The 17,503-nt window shown below is 42.4% G+C and overlaps 1 long non-coding RNA gene across 2 annotated transcripts; it reads right to left on the reverse strand.

Annotated features, from left to right (window-relative positions):
- Window positions 1-4,324: 4,324 nt before the first annotated feature.
- On the reverse strand, window positions 4,325-14,269 carry LOC310891395. Of its 2 annotated transcripts, XR_014577550.1 has the most exons (3): window positions 13,926-14,269; window positions 5,173-5,504; window positions 4,325-4,666 (listed from the first exon to the last, which is right to left on the reverse strand). It is a non-coding gene; the product is annotated as an uncharacterized lncRNA (long non-coding RNA). The 2 variants fall into 2 exon arrangements; XR_014577551.1 differs by lacking the exon at window positions 13,926-14,269 and having other exon boundaries at window positions 5,173-6,016.
- Window positions 14,270-17,503: the final 3,234 nt, after the last annotated feature.

The following is a 17,503-nucleotide window of genomic DNA, read 5'->3' on the forward strand; positions in this document are numbered from 1 at the left end:
GTATGTAGGTGTAATAAGAGTATTTTTTATTTTATTTTATGTGGGTCTAGCACATTCCCATTCTTTAAATGAGGCAGCAGGCCTGACTGAAAAGGCAGCACACTGAAGCTTTAGTCTGCTTCACTGTGGCATAAACAAGGCATTGAACATACCAACTCTAATTCTGACCACCAGAGCTGGTCAGGGCTTCTTTGCTGACCTTAGAGTTGGACTGGCTGTATGGGTGTATGGCTATCTATCAAATCCTAAAGCAGTGCTCTCTCATAATGAGAGGCATAGGGATGCACTCAGAAATCAAAAAATCAGGGCATTAAGGAAATGGTAGCAGCACTGTTTTAAGGTCTTATGCAGCTGCCTAAGGACTGCACAGCAGAAGGCAGACCGCATCAGGAATCCGTGACACATTGTAAACTCCACATACTGATAAAGGGGTGCAAGCACGTCTACCTGAGCCCCCTCCTTCCTGTCTTACCAATATGAACTGCACGCGTGATTCAGGGCCATATAGTACTCAACAGCCACAACCTAGCTGATACTGTGGTGTGACCACCATATTTAGGAGGAAATTCTTCACTGAGAGAGTGATGGTGAGGCACTGGCACAAGTTGCCCAGAGAAGCTGTGGATGCCCCATCCCTGGAGGTGTTCAAGGCCAGGCTGGATGGGGCTTGGAGCAACCTGGTCTGGTGGGAGGTGTCCCTGCCCATGGCAGGGGGGGTGGAACTGGGTGATCTTTAAGGTCCCTTCCAACCCAAACTATTCAGTGATTCTATGATTCTTTATACATTTGAGAAATACATAATTCAGATTTTTTTCCAGATGAAATAAATTTGTCCCAGGTACAACACAACATTGGCTGAAAATGGGACAGAGCAAGTCCCAGAATGGCCCTTACACTTGTTTTCTGTTTTGTACAAATACAGAAATAATATCTCATATACGGATCATTTTATTAGATTCCTTTCAGCAGGAGAAGGTTGTTTCACTTGGGCAAGGTAGCCAGGAAAAGAGATCTTCTGCATGTTTTCAATCTTCTTCAGGATGATGCAAGTACAGCTTTCTTCTACTTAAAGCAACTCCGTTGCAAACTGTTGGTAAGTATCCTTTTGTAGGATAGCATTGGTTTCCTGGAGAATTTGCTGCATTAGATGCTTTATTATTCCACTGTTGTCTTTTGGATCCATGTTAATAGGCTCTGGAGATGGGCCTTAATGTCACAGAAATGTTTCGCAGGAAGGGAACCTAGGAAATCACCTAGTCCATCCCCCTGCACTGTAGCAGGATCAGGACTGACTTACTCCAAAGCTTGTGAACTGCCATGGGAGATGATTTTTTCTGTTCACTTGGCAAATCTAGTGGGCAGCCTAGGTCAACAAAGTTCCTCTGGAGATTCAGAGAGTCTGTGTTACACGAGTTGCTTGCTCTCAAGTACTAATTTTCCTTTGTTTGTTTTGTTGTAATGCTGTAGATTCAATTTAATTCCACATAAACAAGTTGGTGTGCTGAAACATTCAGTTGTCAGCTGTGGATATTTGCAATGTCATCAATAAAAGCTAATGCATATACACGTCTTAACAGCAAAAGACATTTATTTGTCTTCTTTGCAGGCAGGTTCCTCATGTTTTGTTTCTGCATTGCTCTGACCTGGACTCCCTGCACTGGTCCCTCTGCGCAGTTCCACTTTTTACAGTTCATCACTTCTACACACAAAATGTTGGCACAGACTGTGGGGTAGTATAATCTAGGCTGACCTACAGCCCAGAAGGTGTGTTTCTGTAGTGGGTATTTCATGGTTTCCCACAGAGGTGTCGCAAACCATATAGGAGGAAACACTTTTTTTCTTTCTTCATTTTCTGAGATTTTTTTTTTACTTAGGAAATGCTGCCTCTTTTTCTTTCAGCAGTCTGTTCCCTTGGCAAGAAATATGACTATCAGGTGTTTAAAATTAAAGTTGTTAAAATCAAATTTGCAAAGGCAGGAGGGTTTGCCCCAGTGTCCTGGACAAAGTCCAGCTTTGGTAATTATGTCTCGCCTAACTAAATCCTTCTTACAGCTTCATGGCATTCTTCCTGTCCCACTGAAATCTGCTATGGAGAGCTGCTGTGACATGACGTGTTAAACATCTGCCATGTTTTTGCCCAGAAGTGGCCGCACTTCAATAGCAGATTAAGTGATTTATGGTATGTGGCATGCATACACACAGATTTTTATTACAATGACTCCTACTGAACTATAGGAGTTACTTAGGAGCAGCACTTTGAAAAAATCAGCTCAGTAACTAAATATGGATTTAAAGGCCTCATGCTAGGCCCCTCTTTCAGATGATCTTTTCCCAACCCATCCTTTCTCTTATAAGGAGGCGCTGAGAAGTGGCAGATGCATGTGATCAGCTGTGTTTATAGGATAATAACCTTCACTCTGCCCATTAATCCCCTCCATAAATACAGCGTACATTCCAGAGTGCTGAGCTGCTCCAGCCATCGGCAGATAAAAACAACACATATGCACCTGCTAAATAAATATTTTCCCCAACTTTGTACAAATGTGACATTTCTTCCTTGCAATTACACTGGCAAGAGACCAAAGACAGTAGTTTGTCCTGCAGTGCTGACGGGCCAAGATAAACTCACAAGGAGAGAGGAGTGAGCTGTGGAAGTGTTTTTTGGCACCGTCTGGGGACCTCTAGTGGTCCATGAAACTTCAGAAGATCATCCACCTACCATTAGCATTTTCAAAAATAAAAAGCAATGTGTATTCTCACACCATAGCAGCAAGGAGACAAAATGGAGAAAATAGGAATATATGGATGTTTCTGGTGTTTAGCTCCTGTAAATGAAACCATTGTGGCAGCAGCGATGTAATCGGCCTGAGATTCTTTTTCCTAAAAAGTTGGGTGGTCCTTGGCTTGAAGAAAGGGGAGGAACACTCTCATGATCCTACTGGAAAAGGGAAACTCATAGAATCCAGGTGATGCATAGCACTTGCTTCTGGTTTTAGAGTCAAGCAATTTTACACTTCAAAATCATAACATTAAACTGAGCAGAAAGGCTTTATTGTGGATATTTTTAAATCCATATCTCAGATATGTCCCTGGAGCTGGAGCAATGCCAGTAAGTATGTGATGAATGAAATCCCTTCAAAACTCTGAGATATGAAAACTACAGTTGTTATTGGTTTGGATCATCTGCATTCTGCATTTGGTTACATGGACTAATAGAGACCACGTGTCCCTCTTCTTTCCAATACGTGTATGTATATCTGTGTGCATGTCTGTTTTGTGCATGTCATGTACAGACAAAGTACTCCCAAATGCACATTAATAATGTGTTCATACCCAGGAATCACCAACCTTTCTGACCTTACAAGCCACATGTTGGATTCTTTATGTGGTCAGGAACCACAAGATACATATTCTGGTCTGTCAAGGGAAGTGGGGAGCTAGGAATGAATGGAAAAGGACAGCGACTCCCCTTTACTCTCATGGGACTGTTGTGGCACAGGGATGGACTGGGTCCCTAAGTAGCACAGGTACAGTGAAATCATCCTTTTCTTAAACCATAGGAAGGTTATCAAAATACCCACCTCCATTATTAGCTAGACAAAGACTTAACAAGAGCAGATGTGGCAGGCACCTTTTTGCGAGGCTGCCCAAGGGGAGCAGACATGCCAAGCCACACTGGCTCGTCCAGCGGTGGCCAAGAAGTGTCTGGGGACTGTGGTGGCCATGCCACTGCAAAAGGGTGAGGAAGAAGCAGTGTCCCTCACCCTGTCTCTGATGGCAAGGGGGGCTTGTGAGCTGTAAATGAAGTGCTGTGGAACTAAATAGGCTTTACAGCACAGCTATGTTAAGCTACAGCTTCCCCTTCTATCAATAGACCTTTCGCTGAAATATTGCAATATTTGACTTTAAAGGCAGCCAAGCAGTACAGCATATTTATTTGCTCAGATTAAAAGCATTGCTTGAATTCTTGTGGCTAGACAATTTGTCTTGTCCTTTTAAAAGAGAAAAAAAAAAAAAGCCATACCAAACAGTGAAGCAGCATAAAGAGGCTTGGATGCAGGACTGAGAGACTGCAGGGACTTGTTAGCTTGCCTGCTGCAAATCAAAATCAGCCTTCTTACCTTTCAACAATCTTCATCCCTTTGTTATTTGTGGTTACCATGAAATCTTACTCTAAGACTTTCTCAGATGCTAGAATTAGATAATATCTCTGGAGAACAGTGCCAGTCTAGATAAACAAAGCCATGCAAATATTTCATGTTACTATACCTATCATCTGGCAAGACTCCAGGGAAAAGCATATATGTATAAAAACATATATGTATTATTTAATTAATTCTTTATTATGATTATTCTTTATTGTGTTCATGCATCCGTATATCTGTATACAAATATATAGAGATGCATGGGTATTTGCATCTTACATACAAGTATGTTTTTACTCTACACAAAGCAATCCTACTCCAGGAATGAACCAGAGCAGCAGCTGGGTGACACATAACACACCCGTTGCCTGTTGTTTAGTAAAGTGATGAGAAGCTCTTCCTGCAAGAGGGACTTCGCACCAAAGATCCACCCTGTCAACTGCAACAACACTCCTCCCACGACTTCTCACCCCAAGCAGTGAAGCCAGGGATGAGTAGACTTCAATGTCCAGTGTGTGTTCCTAGTCATAAGAATATTCAAAAAAATAAATAAATAAAATAAAAATAAAAATAAAAATAAAAATAAAAATAAAATATAAATATAAATATAAATATAAATATAAATATAAATATAAATATAAATATAAATATAAATATAAATATAAATATAAATATAAAAATTTAAATTTAAATTTAAATTTAAAAAAAAAAAGAAGGAAGAGATTTTGCCATGAATCCCTGAACTCCACGTGTTCACCCAGACATGCACTTGCCATGGTGCCAAAATGAAAACTGTAACATGATAGTCTTTAGGCCACATTATTTACTGTCCCTATGTAAGTCTATAACTATAGTTATAACTATAGTCATAACTGTATTTGATATAGTCTAACAAGAGAAGAACCATCACTTGGACTGTTCCTTTCATCAGCAGCCTGTTTGATGAAGGAGATCCACACTAAAGGCTTAATAATGTACGCAGAAACTTCACGATCTTACAGGTAGATGCATCCATGTAGCCACTGACCTCATATAAAAACATCAGCTGTATTAAATGCAGATCTCACTCGCGCAATTTTTCAGTCCCAGCCAACTCTGGCAGCACGACGAGGACTACTGCTCAGCAGCACTACAGAATCCAGCAGCAGATTTGCAATTCCAGATGCCACAATTTGCTTCAGCCCACTTCCAGCATCTTTTATTTTTTTTTAAACTGCTCCTCTTAGGGAACAATGATGAAATCGTTGGATAGTTTTGTGAAGATGAGCATCTGATCAGTGTCTGAAAGAGAGGAAGTGACAAAGAACCCAAGGTCTTGTTCTCACGGAGCAGACTGTTACAGTATTTCAGTTCATTTTCCTGAAAAAATGTAATAAGAATAATATCAGGATTTCATGCTAAGTGCAAATGAGCAGACTGTTCTGCTTTGCATATTTATACATGAATCCAGCCCAGAAAAAAAAATCATACTGAAGGCATTGAAAAAAAAATAAAATCAGTGCATGGAAAAGGACTTAATACATTCACAACGTTATTTAGCTCTAACAAAGAACAGCAACCCCAGATGACCTTCTGGCTCCTGTCTCCACCCAAGTTCTTGGCCCGTGTTCAACGTCCTGGCAAAAGTTGCAGACATCCGCAATGCAATGCCAAGTAGCTGTTTTGTCTGTAGATATGTAATAGAGATTAGACGAGTGGTGGTGGGGAGCTGCTACACATAAAACAGCACCTCCAAACACAGAGCTGGCATCCAATTCCCATCCATGAGCCCTCTCCCAGTGGTGCCAGGCACCTCCCGAAGGCTTCAATGGCTCAGCAAGAGCCAAAAATGTCCAGTGCTGCAGCTCACGGGTCCTGCCTCCACCCCGGGGCCCCCTCCTGTGTCAGGGCCGAGGCAAGGCTTTCATGTCAATGATTAACTCCACGCAATGGGGCTCCGCCGGCTGTGCGAGGGGTGGCTAGAGAGCAGGGCCCGTGACATCATGCCCTGCTGGTGTGCTGTCACGGATCGCCAATTCGCCTCCCTGTGCAAGTGAGCAGAGCTGGCGCTGGACTGGAAATGGGAATGTAACCCTGCGCATATGGCTTGTTAACACTTCCCGCGTGGGGTCGGGCTCACACAGGCACCTGAACCGTGCCCATCGTGGAAGCAGCTTGTGTTTTCCTGTAGTGGGCTTTAAAAGAAAGTCTAGTTTGGACTTTAAATACCTTTTTCCTCTTTTTTTCCACTGGAGACAGGAAACAGTTCTTTCATGTGTTTGGAAATACAAACTGTGACTGGCAGAATATTAGAGAGCAGAAAAACAGCTTTTGAAAAAAGGTCCTGGAGGGGTGAGCAAGGCAGATTAAAAGTTAGACCCCGCACCTATCTAGCCAAGCTCTTTGAATCACACACCCCCAGCTCTAAGAGGTTTGTTTGCACTTTCATCATAGAACTGACTAGACGTGCAATTCAAGTTAAATGGAAACTGAAAAGGGGGAAAATGTTGGCCTTTCCTTATTTCTCTTTTTTCTTCTCCTCCTCCTTCTCCTCCTCCTTCTCCTCCTCCTCCTCCTCCTCCTCCTCCTTCTCCTTCTCCTCCTCCTCCTTCTTCTCCTTCTCCTTCTCCTCCTTCTCCTTCTCCTCCTTCTCCTTCTCCTTCTCCTTCTCCTTCTCCTTCTCCTTCTCCTTCTCCTTCTCCTTCTCCTTCTCCTTCTCCTTCTCCTTCTCCTTCTCCTTCTCCTTCTCCTTCTCCTTCTCCTTCTCCTTCTCCTTCTCCTTCTCCTTCTCCTTCTCCTTCTTCTTCTCCTTCTCCTTCTCCTTCTCCTTCTCCTTCTCCTCCTCCTTCTTCTCCTCCTTCTCCTCCTCCTCCTCCTCCTCCTCCTTCTCCTCACTTATGTATGAAGTGTAAAGAAAGTGTCAAATATCAAGCATTTTGCTTCAACATGTGTTAATTTTTACCATCTATACTCTTACCAAGACTGGTATGACTGGGGAATGAGTGCAAAGGAAGCTGCCCTAAAATAACATGTTAATTCTGAATAATGTAATATGTACAATTATAGCATTTTGTATAATATGTAATAATTATTCAATAAGTTATTAAATTCTCATTGTGCTAATATTTTGGGTGAATAGCAGGCTGCCATGAGAAACCAGGCAAGAGAACATGAGGTCTCTATTAGACACACAGATTCAGAAAACACTCTGGGTCTGTTAGGAGACAGACCCAGCCACCTTCCATGAGACTTTGCTTCCCTTCCTAGCCAAGTAACAAGACTTGTCACACAGAGCTGTCACTAACAAGCAGATGAGCCACAAGACAGAATTGTTTCAAATAATTATTTTTTTCCTCTCAGAAAGGGTCTCCAGTGATGATGACTGGTGCTGTCCCTTCCCCATGCCTGCTCACCCTCCGTCCCCTTGCCTGGCCAGCTCAAAAAGCCCTCGCTGATTTTCCTGCCCCACGCTCCATTCCTCCACCCCTGCAGCAGGTTGGGATTAATCTGGCAGCACAGCTTCGTGTGGGAGGATGCTGTGTGTATATTTTCCCTCTGGGAATAATTAACCAAGGTCAACATTGCTTGAGCCCTAGATGGGGAACCATCAAGAAAAACACAAGCACCACAGAAAGCGGTGCTGGTAACTTGGTATGCGGGAAACCATCTGAGTCAGAGATGACCCAAACCCTCTGCATAGTAGTATTCAAGCAGGGGCCACTTTATTCAAGCATCGCCAACCTCAGGTGCACTTCCAACACCAGTCACTCCCCCATCTCCCTCTCTGCTTGCACCAGGTAGCCACTTGGGCAGCCAGTTGAGCAGACCGCTCCCACAACATGGGCAGCTTACTGAGTGTTGTAAAGGGTGGGCACAGCAGGGGTGAGGTGATGTGAGGAGAAAGCATATGCAATTACTGTTTTTCTATAGCAAACCAGCACCTGACATACCCTAGCAGGCACGCTTCATTGCACTTTTCACAGAAGCAGGCTTTTGAAACTCTGAGCAATTGGTGTGCTTGGCCCTCCCTTGCTGGACTTCTGTTTGGGGCAGCATCCACCAGCGTACCCTGTGGTGTGCAACAGAAGAGCAGACAGAGCCACTCTTCATTTGCAATGGAGTTCACAGAACTGTAATTTACAGAAAGGTCTCTATCCAGTTTGTAAGACAATTAGGAACCCTTCAGGAAGGAGGATGTTGGTAAATGATTTTTATCCAACAATTGTAATTCTCCTCCATATTTTTTTCCAGTCCCATGTACACTTGAAGACCCTTTTTCCTTTTCTCTTCTGAACAGGGATTGTCTGACTTTTTAAAACTAATAATGGAAAGAACAAATGCATGACGAAGACTTGAAGAGAGCTCTGCCTGAGAGCACTGATATGTTGTGAAGATGAGAGGGTGAGAGAAGAGATCTTTGGTGTGTGATGAGACCCAGATGTCCCGTTCTGGATGTGTCCAGCGAAGTTACTATGTCAAGTGTTTGTTTAAATTGGGTCCCACTACACAACTGTGTTTATTAGTATAACAAAGTTGCAACAGCCAAGGAAAAAAAAAAAAAAAAAAAGAGAGAGAGACTCTCCTGATGGAAATGAATTGTGTAGCATAACCTGGTGGTACATAGGACTCTACCATGGTATTTAATGTCTCTCCCCACACCGAGAGACACAGGCGCCAGTAGGTCTGTAGAACCATTGGTAGACAGCCAGGGCATACCATTTAATGGAAGGACATCATTAAATATGCCTTTATTTTTATTACTTTGTAATATTATTATGCAGCTGAAACAAATCACAAGTTGTTTTTAGTGGGATTCGGTCACAAGCCACAAAAGCAATGAGCTAGGGGGCTCACTTCTCGGTCTCCCTGTAAGCAACCTTCTGTACCCACTGCAAACAGTAAAACTTGTGCATAAGTGTCAGCCCAGGGTCTTCTGCTCTTTCAATATTTATTAAATGCACTGATAAAAAAGTGAACTCCCAGGACCAAGTTCTACACTCCTGTAGCTCAAGTCTGCAGGCAAGCATGGGTTGCAGAGGCCCTGGAACAAACTGGATGGCTCCATGCTGATCCTGCCTCACCATCTCGCTGTCCCAGGGCTAATGCGTGCCAAAGGAGGAATGGAAGAAGCGTGGTAGAAGCCAAGTAGGTTTCAAGTATCTTGCAGGATTCCTGCATCACTCCAAGCTCCCCTCTCAAATCAGGAAGGTGCAAATGTGCTTCAGGCTTGCCTAACTGGTCAACTGCAATGCAGCAGCTATCTAGAAGAATTGGAGAGGGAGTTTGGCTCAGCCTTCTGCAACCAGATGGGCAAAATGTGAAGTCTTCAGACATGAGCAGAGAAGTTAAAAAGGAGATGTAAAAATCTGTGCTTGGATCCTCACCAAATTGTGACTAAATATCTCAGAGGAAAGGGTCTGTCCTAAGAACCCATCCCTCACTTTCATACCTCAGAGAGGATGCAGAGTATTGTTAGGCTCTGAATAGGATAAACTCTTAAAGCTTTGCTATGCAGCGATTCATTTTCTTATCTCTTATGCAGGTGAGAGGTTAACTTTGTGGTGCAAAGCATTCTGTAGAAAAAACTAATATGCCACTGAGAAGTTATTATCCATCGTGTGCTAAAGTTAGCTTCTCATATTTTGTATTTACACTGCTCCCAGTCACCTCTGAAACTGCTGCTAGGTGTGCAAGTTCTCCCTTGAACATTTCTTTTCCTTTTTTTAGTCTAGATGTGCACAGATGATTTCACAGGAAAGAAGAATGACAGGCCATTATTTAGAGAGTACTGCTGAAATACTGGCATTACTTTTGTTAAACAACCATTAGCTCTTTCTTGTCGTTGTTAAGATGCCTTTTTATTTCTTTTTGTCAGGTAAATGTTAACAGGAGGTTTATCATTAATCACCTTTGCATTTTTGTATGAGGTGATACTACCCATGTGAACAGCGTGTGTTGCAAGACTCCTTTGTTTACTATTCAGATACAAATTATTCAGATCTTGAGTTTTGGCTAAAGCATATCCAATCTGAAATAGATAGAGTCTGTCTCAAAAGGAAACCTCAAAAGGCTTCAGCTTAAGTCCAGTTAGATGCAAGTATCACCTACTTGGATGCTGAAATGTATGCAGATCAGAAAGGTGAGTTACACGCATGCTGACTGGGCCTGATCCCTTGGTTGTCCTGTATGTGTTGCATGATGGTGTTCAAGATGATTCCTCCATGATCTTCCCCGGCACCAAGGTCAGACTGACAGGCTGTAGTTCCCCAGATCCTTCTTCCAGCCCTTCTTGTAGATGGGCATCATCACATTTGCTAGCCACCAGTCAACTGGGACCTTCCCTGACAGATGATGGAAAGTGGCTCGATGAGCACTTCTTCCATCTCCTTCGTTACCCTTCAGTAACGGTGGACCCCACCTGGCCCCATAGACTTACATGCATCTAAGCAGAGTAGCTGGTCACTAACCATTTCCTTGTGGATTATGGGGGCTTTACCCTGCTGCCCATCCCTATTTACCAGCTCAGGTGGCTGAGTACCCAGACAACAATTGGTCTTACTAGTAGAGACTGTGGCAAAGAAGGCATCTCAGCCTTTTCTTCATCCTTTGTCATGTTTTCCCCCACACCCAAAAAAGGATGGAGATTCTCCTTAGTCCTCCTTTTGTTGCTAACATATTTATAGAAGCATTTTTGTCTTTAGCAGTAGTAGCCAGATTAAGCTCCAGCTGGGCTTTGGCCCTTCCAATTTTCTCCCTGCACAGCCTCATGACATCTTCGTAGTTCTCCTGAGTGGCCTGGCCCTTCTTCCAAAGTTCATAACCCTCTTTTTCTTCCTTAGCTCTAGACAAAGCTCTCTGTTCAGCCAGGCTGCTTTTCTTCCCTGCCAGCTCATCTTTCAGCACATGAGGACCACCTCCTCCTGTGCCTTTAGGATTTCCTTCTTCGAGAGTGCCCAGCCTTTCTGGACTTTCTGGACAGTCCCTTCAGGACTGTCCCCCAAAGGACTCTGTCAACCAGTCTCCCAAACACACCAAGGTCTGCCCTCCAGAAGCCCAAGGTGGCTGTTTGCTAACCACCCTCCTTACTTTTCCAAGAATCAAATGAGAAGATCTTTCATTTCTTCCACTGCAGGAGTTCAGAAAATCCCTATAACCTGTTCTTTTCTGTAATATGGTTGTGTTTCACTCAAGCGTATTCTTATTGTTAATTTTAAGTCCACCTTTTGCTCCTTGTCAATCTTATCTTACTTACAAACATCAGAAAGGAGATGAATAACCATTCTTCTAAAATTCCCACTAGTACATTGACACGCCTGTGAACAGCACTTCCGTTTGTGATCTGAAAGACACTGGAAGAAACTCTTTTATTTGGAATCAAAGACTGCTTAATATCTTGATTTCTACAGAAGCAATGTCCCCAACAACTTCCACAAGACCAGGATTTGTCTGTCAGCAACACAGAGCTCAGGTTCATTGTGAAGGTATGAGCAGCAGCAACAGCAGCAGAATAGGCTAATCTGCTCAGGATATTTTCTTTCCAAAAACAAAGAGGCATTGCAGAAGAGACATCTCTGAGCAGCATGTTAAAGAGAGGCAGTAAATCTAGGCCCAGTTGCTGACTGGTTCTGCTACAGATCTCCTAGCAGACTCAAGGCGAGTCTTATCTCAGTGTGCTTCAGAGTACATCTCTAAGACAATAGATAACTCATTTTTACAGTCACTGCTGGAAGAAGCCATGAAGGGGAGGGAGGAGAGCTGGCATATACTCACAATCACTCCAGCAGCTCACAGGCATCAACACCATGAGAGATTCTGCAAAAGGACAGGTCTGCAAACAGAAATATTCAACATTGCCTGCCATCTTTTTTTTCATAAGTAGGTTTGGGGAAAAGGAAGGTTTCTCCTGTATTTCTGATGAAGCTTTAGCTCCTATTCCTGAACTTGAGGAATGCCTCCTTACCACAACTTCTTTACTTCCCCCTTTTATGCATGCACGTGCACACACACACACACACACAAATGTACACACACTTCTTATTTGCGTTTGGGACTTGGTTTACAGAGGGTTTCTGTTCATAAACCTAGTGGGACCTGTGCTCCCAGGCCAGTCTCTTCAGAGCACTAATTCCCCCCTCCCTCCCTTGCTATGCCTGCCAGTGGAAAAAATTAGCAAACCCTATTTACAAATATTTTTGCCTCTTGGCCCTCTGCCTAATGCTGTGCTGTTAAGGCTGTCGTTGTTCCACTAAACAGTTGCCAAATGTTTTTGCATGCATGCATTGGCTTGCTTTTGAGCTCAGATATTCTTATTCCACCAGCTGCCACCTATTGTTTCATTCAAGGTGAATGCTCTAGACTTCAAGCTTGCCCCAGAATTTTCCCTTTACTACACCACTAAAATATACTCTCCCAGCAACACTGGTAAAGTTCCTCCACTAAGATATTTTGCTGCAAACAGTTTTTCTGTCCCAGCCTCTCCCCTCATCACAGAAAATTCTCTGCTCATTCCCCTAAGTCTTGAATCTACATCAGATGAGGTCAAGGAAGCTGTAGCCTCAGAAAGTGAGACCTCAGTGGAATTTGGGTACCCAGTTCTAAAAACAGTGTCCTGGAAAAACATCTTGTCAGCTGGATCCTGATCCTGAAGACAAGTAAACTCCATTTCTGCATGCCCAAGGATATCTGAGCAGCTTAGTGTCTAAGCCAAGTTACAATCAAGGAACAAAATGCTTCTTCTCGTCTTTTCCCTGAGGCTCTTTACCTAATAGCCATTCTCAGAGCACATTTTCAGGATTCTCCTCCCTCCAAAAGGCCTAACTTTTTCTCTTAAAGTACAGAATGAAGAAACAGTCCATGTTCACCTTCCTTCCCTCTTTCTTTTTTTACACCCATGTTGAGCAGTCGCCAAGAAAGGCAGGCACCCACTTTCCTTCTCTCCATCTGCAGAGACTCAGTCTCCTGGGATGCACTTAAGGAGCATCTGTCATCCAGCTGGGGACCAGACGTCCAGCTAGCCCTGTTCCACATCAGTCCTGCTGAACCTGGGCCAGCATGACTCAAATGACTATATTATGTATGCCTTGTTTGAAGGATCATTGCTATAATGAATTATTTTTTTCTGTCTTTTCTTGTTAGTGCAGAGAACTATCAGGTCTAACCAGTATATGTACAGGCCATTTTGATTAGGGGTTGACACACTAGTTTTTTGTAAGCAAATAGCAGGAATGATGATAATGCTACATGTTCTGACACACCATCCACATACATGTATGATTTGTATGATTACACAGCCCACGGGTGGCTTCAATGTTCTGTTGTATATCAGTTTGGAAGTCGTACAAAATACAGATTATATGCACAAATTATAGCCAAACAAGGAAGGAAGGGAGGGAGGAAGGAAGGAAGGAAGGAAGCAAGAGAGAAAGAGAGAAAGAGAGACAGAAAGAAAGAGAGAGAGAGAAAGAGAGAGAGAGAGAGAGAGAGAAAGAAAGAAAGAAAGAAAGAAAGAAAGAAAGAAAGAAAGAAAGAAAGAAAGAAAGAAAGAAAGAAAAAGAAAAAGAAAGAAAGAGAAAAAGAAAGAAAGAGAAAAGGAAAGAGAAAGAAAGAAAGAAAGAAAGAAAGAAAGAAAGAAAGAAAGAAAGAAAGAAAGAAAGAAAGAAAGAAGAGAAAGAAAGAAAGAAAGAAAGAAAGAAAGAAAGAAAGAAAGAAAGAAAAAGAAAGAAAGGAAGGAAGGAAGGAAGGAAGGAAGGAAGGAAGGAAGGAAGGAAGGAAGGAAGGAAGAAAACATAGATGATTACTCACTGTTTTATTCTGTGCAAGAACATTCATGTTTCTGTGTGTAGTGTTTTGTCCCAAATGTATGGGCAGTACAGTTTACTAGTGTTTCAACAGCAGCTGAAATAGACAGTGATAAATGGATGTTGAAGAGCAGTCAAAGGAAGCAAGTTTCATATCTGTAATTGCAAATGGTAGCATGGGAATGTGATTCTGAGACAACGAAAGAAAGATTTATGTCTCTAATGAAAACAGCTCCAATGTCAAACACAGCATAATTTCCCAGACAAGATTAAAGTACAAGAACTATCTCCAGAAATTACTCTGAAAAAATCTGAATAACAAATGCATTTGAGAAAATTGCTAGGATGGTTTGCAAATAAGTAAAAAGGATGACATAACACATTTATTAATTATTATGATTCATGCATCTAGCTTTAGTAGCAATGCAAGACAATAAATTAGAGCACAGCCAAGATTTTCTGCACACTATTTGGCCAGTGAACCTTCATCCTGGCCTGAGGCACTGCTGTTTTCAGGCCAGTCCCATCAAGCTCAATGTGTTTCTAGGATCATGAAGTGCAAACACACAAAATCCAGGTGGTCTTCAAGAGGAGCATTCCAGCACTTGATTTCTTGTCTCTGCAGTTGAAGACTGATGATATGCAGATCATCAGATGCGACTGCAGACATATAAAAGCCTGTCTATGTAGCCTAACCTAGCCAGTTTATGGTCTGTGAAGGTGAGCCATGTAACATTAAGTTCAGGCACAATGCTCTGAAGGACCCCCATGCTGCTAATTACTCCCTTCACAATCACACACCAAAGCCCAATGTCTGTCCCTCCTCTGCTCTTGTTGCTTAGGCTGGCACATGTCGAAATCACGCCTTTTCCTTTGCTGTGTAAACATGTCTAATCTCACTGTTGCCTATTTGGCCCTCCAGTTTGTCATTATGTCCAACTCTATTCATTTAACCCTTACAGCTGCCCTTGTGAGGGAAAAGGCAAGTCAAAATTTACTCCTCCTTCTGTTTGTCTGTTCAGTCAAAACAAACACTAACCATCAATTATGCTTATCTAAATAAAGATTTGCTTTTTCACTCTAGATGAAGATGTTTTTCTCCTGAATGAACTACTTCATTCTTGCTTGTCAGACACTAATGTGAATACTTGTCTCGATGGGAAGGATAACAAATCTTATTGTCCAGGTGTAAATATATCCAGTGGGAAGATTGCAACATGAACAACTAAACCAGATTCTTCCTATACTGGGCACTTCCTAGCTGTCCACTTGATGTATGCCTGTGCTGGGACAGACTGTGAAGGGGAAGCCTGGAGATGGAGCCATGAGGACTATTGAGCATTTTGATCTTGACCCTCCTGTCTATTTGTTCAAACTCTGCTCTAGGACCATGTCTCTTATGAATTAATGATCACTTAAGAAAAGAGTTTGTGATGTTTAGATTTACAGTAAGAAAGTTTATTATGCTGCAAGAGTCAGTGGTAGTATCCTGCAATCAGACAAGGTTGAAATACTGCTTCAGAGTCACTGGAGCATGGAGCCACCCAGACCCTCTTTATTTCATTTCCAGATCATGCAACAAAACCCTAAGGTTACAAGGATGTAGAACATTTTCAGAACACATACAAAATCTGCTTGGGTCTTATGTACCCGCTGTGAAAGAAACACATTCATTCTTAGCAGGGATTAGAGTCAAACCTTATTCTGTAGCCAACTCTTAGCCTGGCCTGAGCAGTCCCACTGTGACCAACTGCCCTTAATTAAAGAAAAGGAAGCAGGCAGATATTCACTCTGCCAGCTCTGTCATTATCTCCCTTTATTGGTGCTGCCAGACCCTGCACACATCTTGGGCCAAGTCTCCGTCATGCCTGAGAAGTGGAATTTAACCTTCCTGGTGACCTAATCAAGGCATCATCACAAACGAGGTCTTATAACTTCTTGCTGTAGGGCACTAAAGCCAACTAGCCAGCTCATCCTTTGTGTGGCATTTCTTAATAAAAACAACACTGGTTTAATTGTCCTCACTGGAAATGGAGGTGACTTAATGTCTTAAGAACTGGGTAATGTTCTGTAACCTCTATCCAGCTCCATTCAAATGCTCTTCCTAACCTATTAGGGTAACAAGGACTGTGCTAGAGGCAGTTCAGTCTAGATCAGCAGAACAGCCATTAAATATCACCAGCTATGAATAGCCCGTCAGTAGTGAGTCCTCTGCTCCATTCTTATTGCATCTCCATGCTTCCTGGGTCCTGGTTCTGCAGTTGAGGTCTCCCTTCCCAGATCCCTGAGGGTACCACCAACAAAGCTGCCACCCACACTCCCCAGAATCCTTTGCATTTCTTGAGGAACACATCTCACTTCTATTTATTCAAATATTTATCCTGATGTAGAGACCAGTGACCCAAATCAGGCTAGGTGCTCTCAGCACATGGCCCAGGGGAGCCTGCCCAGCACAGCTTCCAATGTGATTACACAAGGCAAACAAAGACGGATGGGATGTGCACTGGTAGTGTCTAAGGTGCAAGTCAATGCCATTTCTAAATAAAGAGCCCTCATTTTCCCCCTCCCTCACAGAAAAGCTGTGTCCAAGGGTCTTCTGCAGCTGTTTTCAATGACTTCATGAGAGACATCCTCCCACCCTTTATAACCTTCTCTTTATTTTTAATTCTTTTAAACATGGCTCCAAGCCCTGCTATTCTTTAAAACAAAAAAAAAAAAAAAAAAAAAAAAACACAGGGTTGTAAGTAAATGACATGAAATTCATTACCTTTCCAGAAGGGAATGGAGGGAAGTCTAGGGAATCTGCCCTCAACTTTAGCACCATTCTTGTGGTCCACGATGTCACTACCACCCTTTCATGACATTTCTTTTTCAGGAATAAATCATTTCTAACCCTCCTTTATCCTCTATGCGCACATCATATAGAGGCCAAAATGACAGACAATTACTGGTTAGGAACAATTGCTATTAAATATTTTTTTCTCAGACAGTCCAGATCACATGATAGCTGTATATGCAAGCCTCCATCATCAGCTGTTAGCTCAGTGTGAAATGAGGTGGTCCCATGATGTACTCTGGCCAGATACACATGCAGCACAGCACTGCAGCAGAACAGTGGAGAGCATGGTGTACTTTAGCATATAAAACACTTCCTACCAAATGCAGCTCAAAAAAGATAAATGGAAATAAAAACGATACAAATGGCTATGAGTGAAGCATTAAATCAGACGGTTCTGGACTCTTTTCAACATTCGCAATGTGGCTTCTGAAACAAAAAAAAATGTATTGAGTTAGCGCAAGTAGAAAACTGACAAAAAAAAAAAAGGCGGGGAAGGAGGGAGCTGTGTGGAAAAGGTTCCTTTTAAGATATCTTTCTTTTTTTTTTCTTAATTGGAGAACTGAAAAAAATAAACTTCTAGGGATTGACAAATTTTGGTCAAAACATTTCAATAACTGAAGTGCAAAAATTCTGGCTTTCATTTGTTCTACAGATGACAGTACGCTCCAAAAAATGTCAGTAATGTGAGAAAAAGTTATTTTTGTTTCCATTTCCCATAAAAAAGCCTTGCCTTCAAGTGAATC

The sequence above is a fragment of the Anser anser genome (genome assembly GCF_964211835.1).
Source record: "Anser anser genome assembly, chromosome: 1".
Taxonomy (NCBI): Eukaryota; Metazoa; Chordata; class Aves; order Anseriformes; family Anatidae; genus Anser; species Anser anser.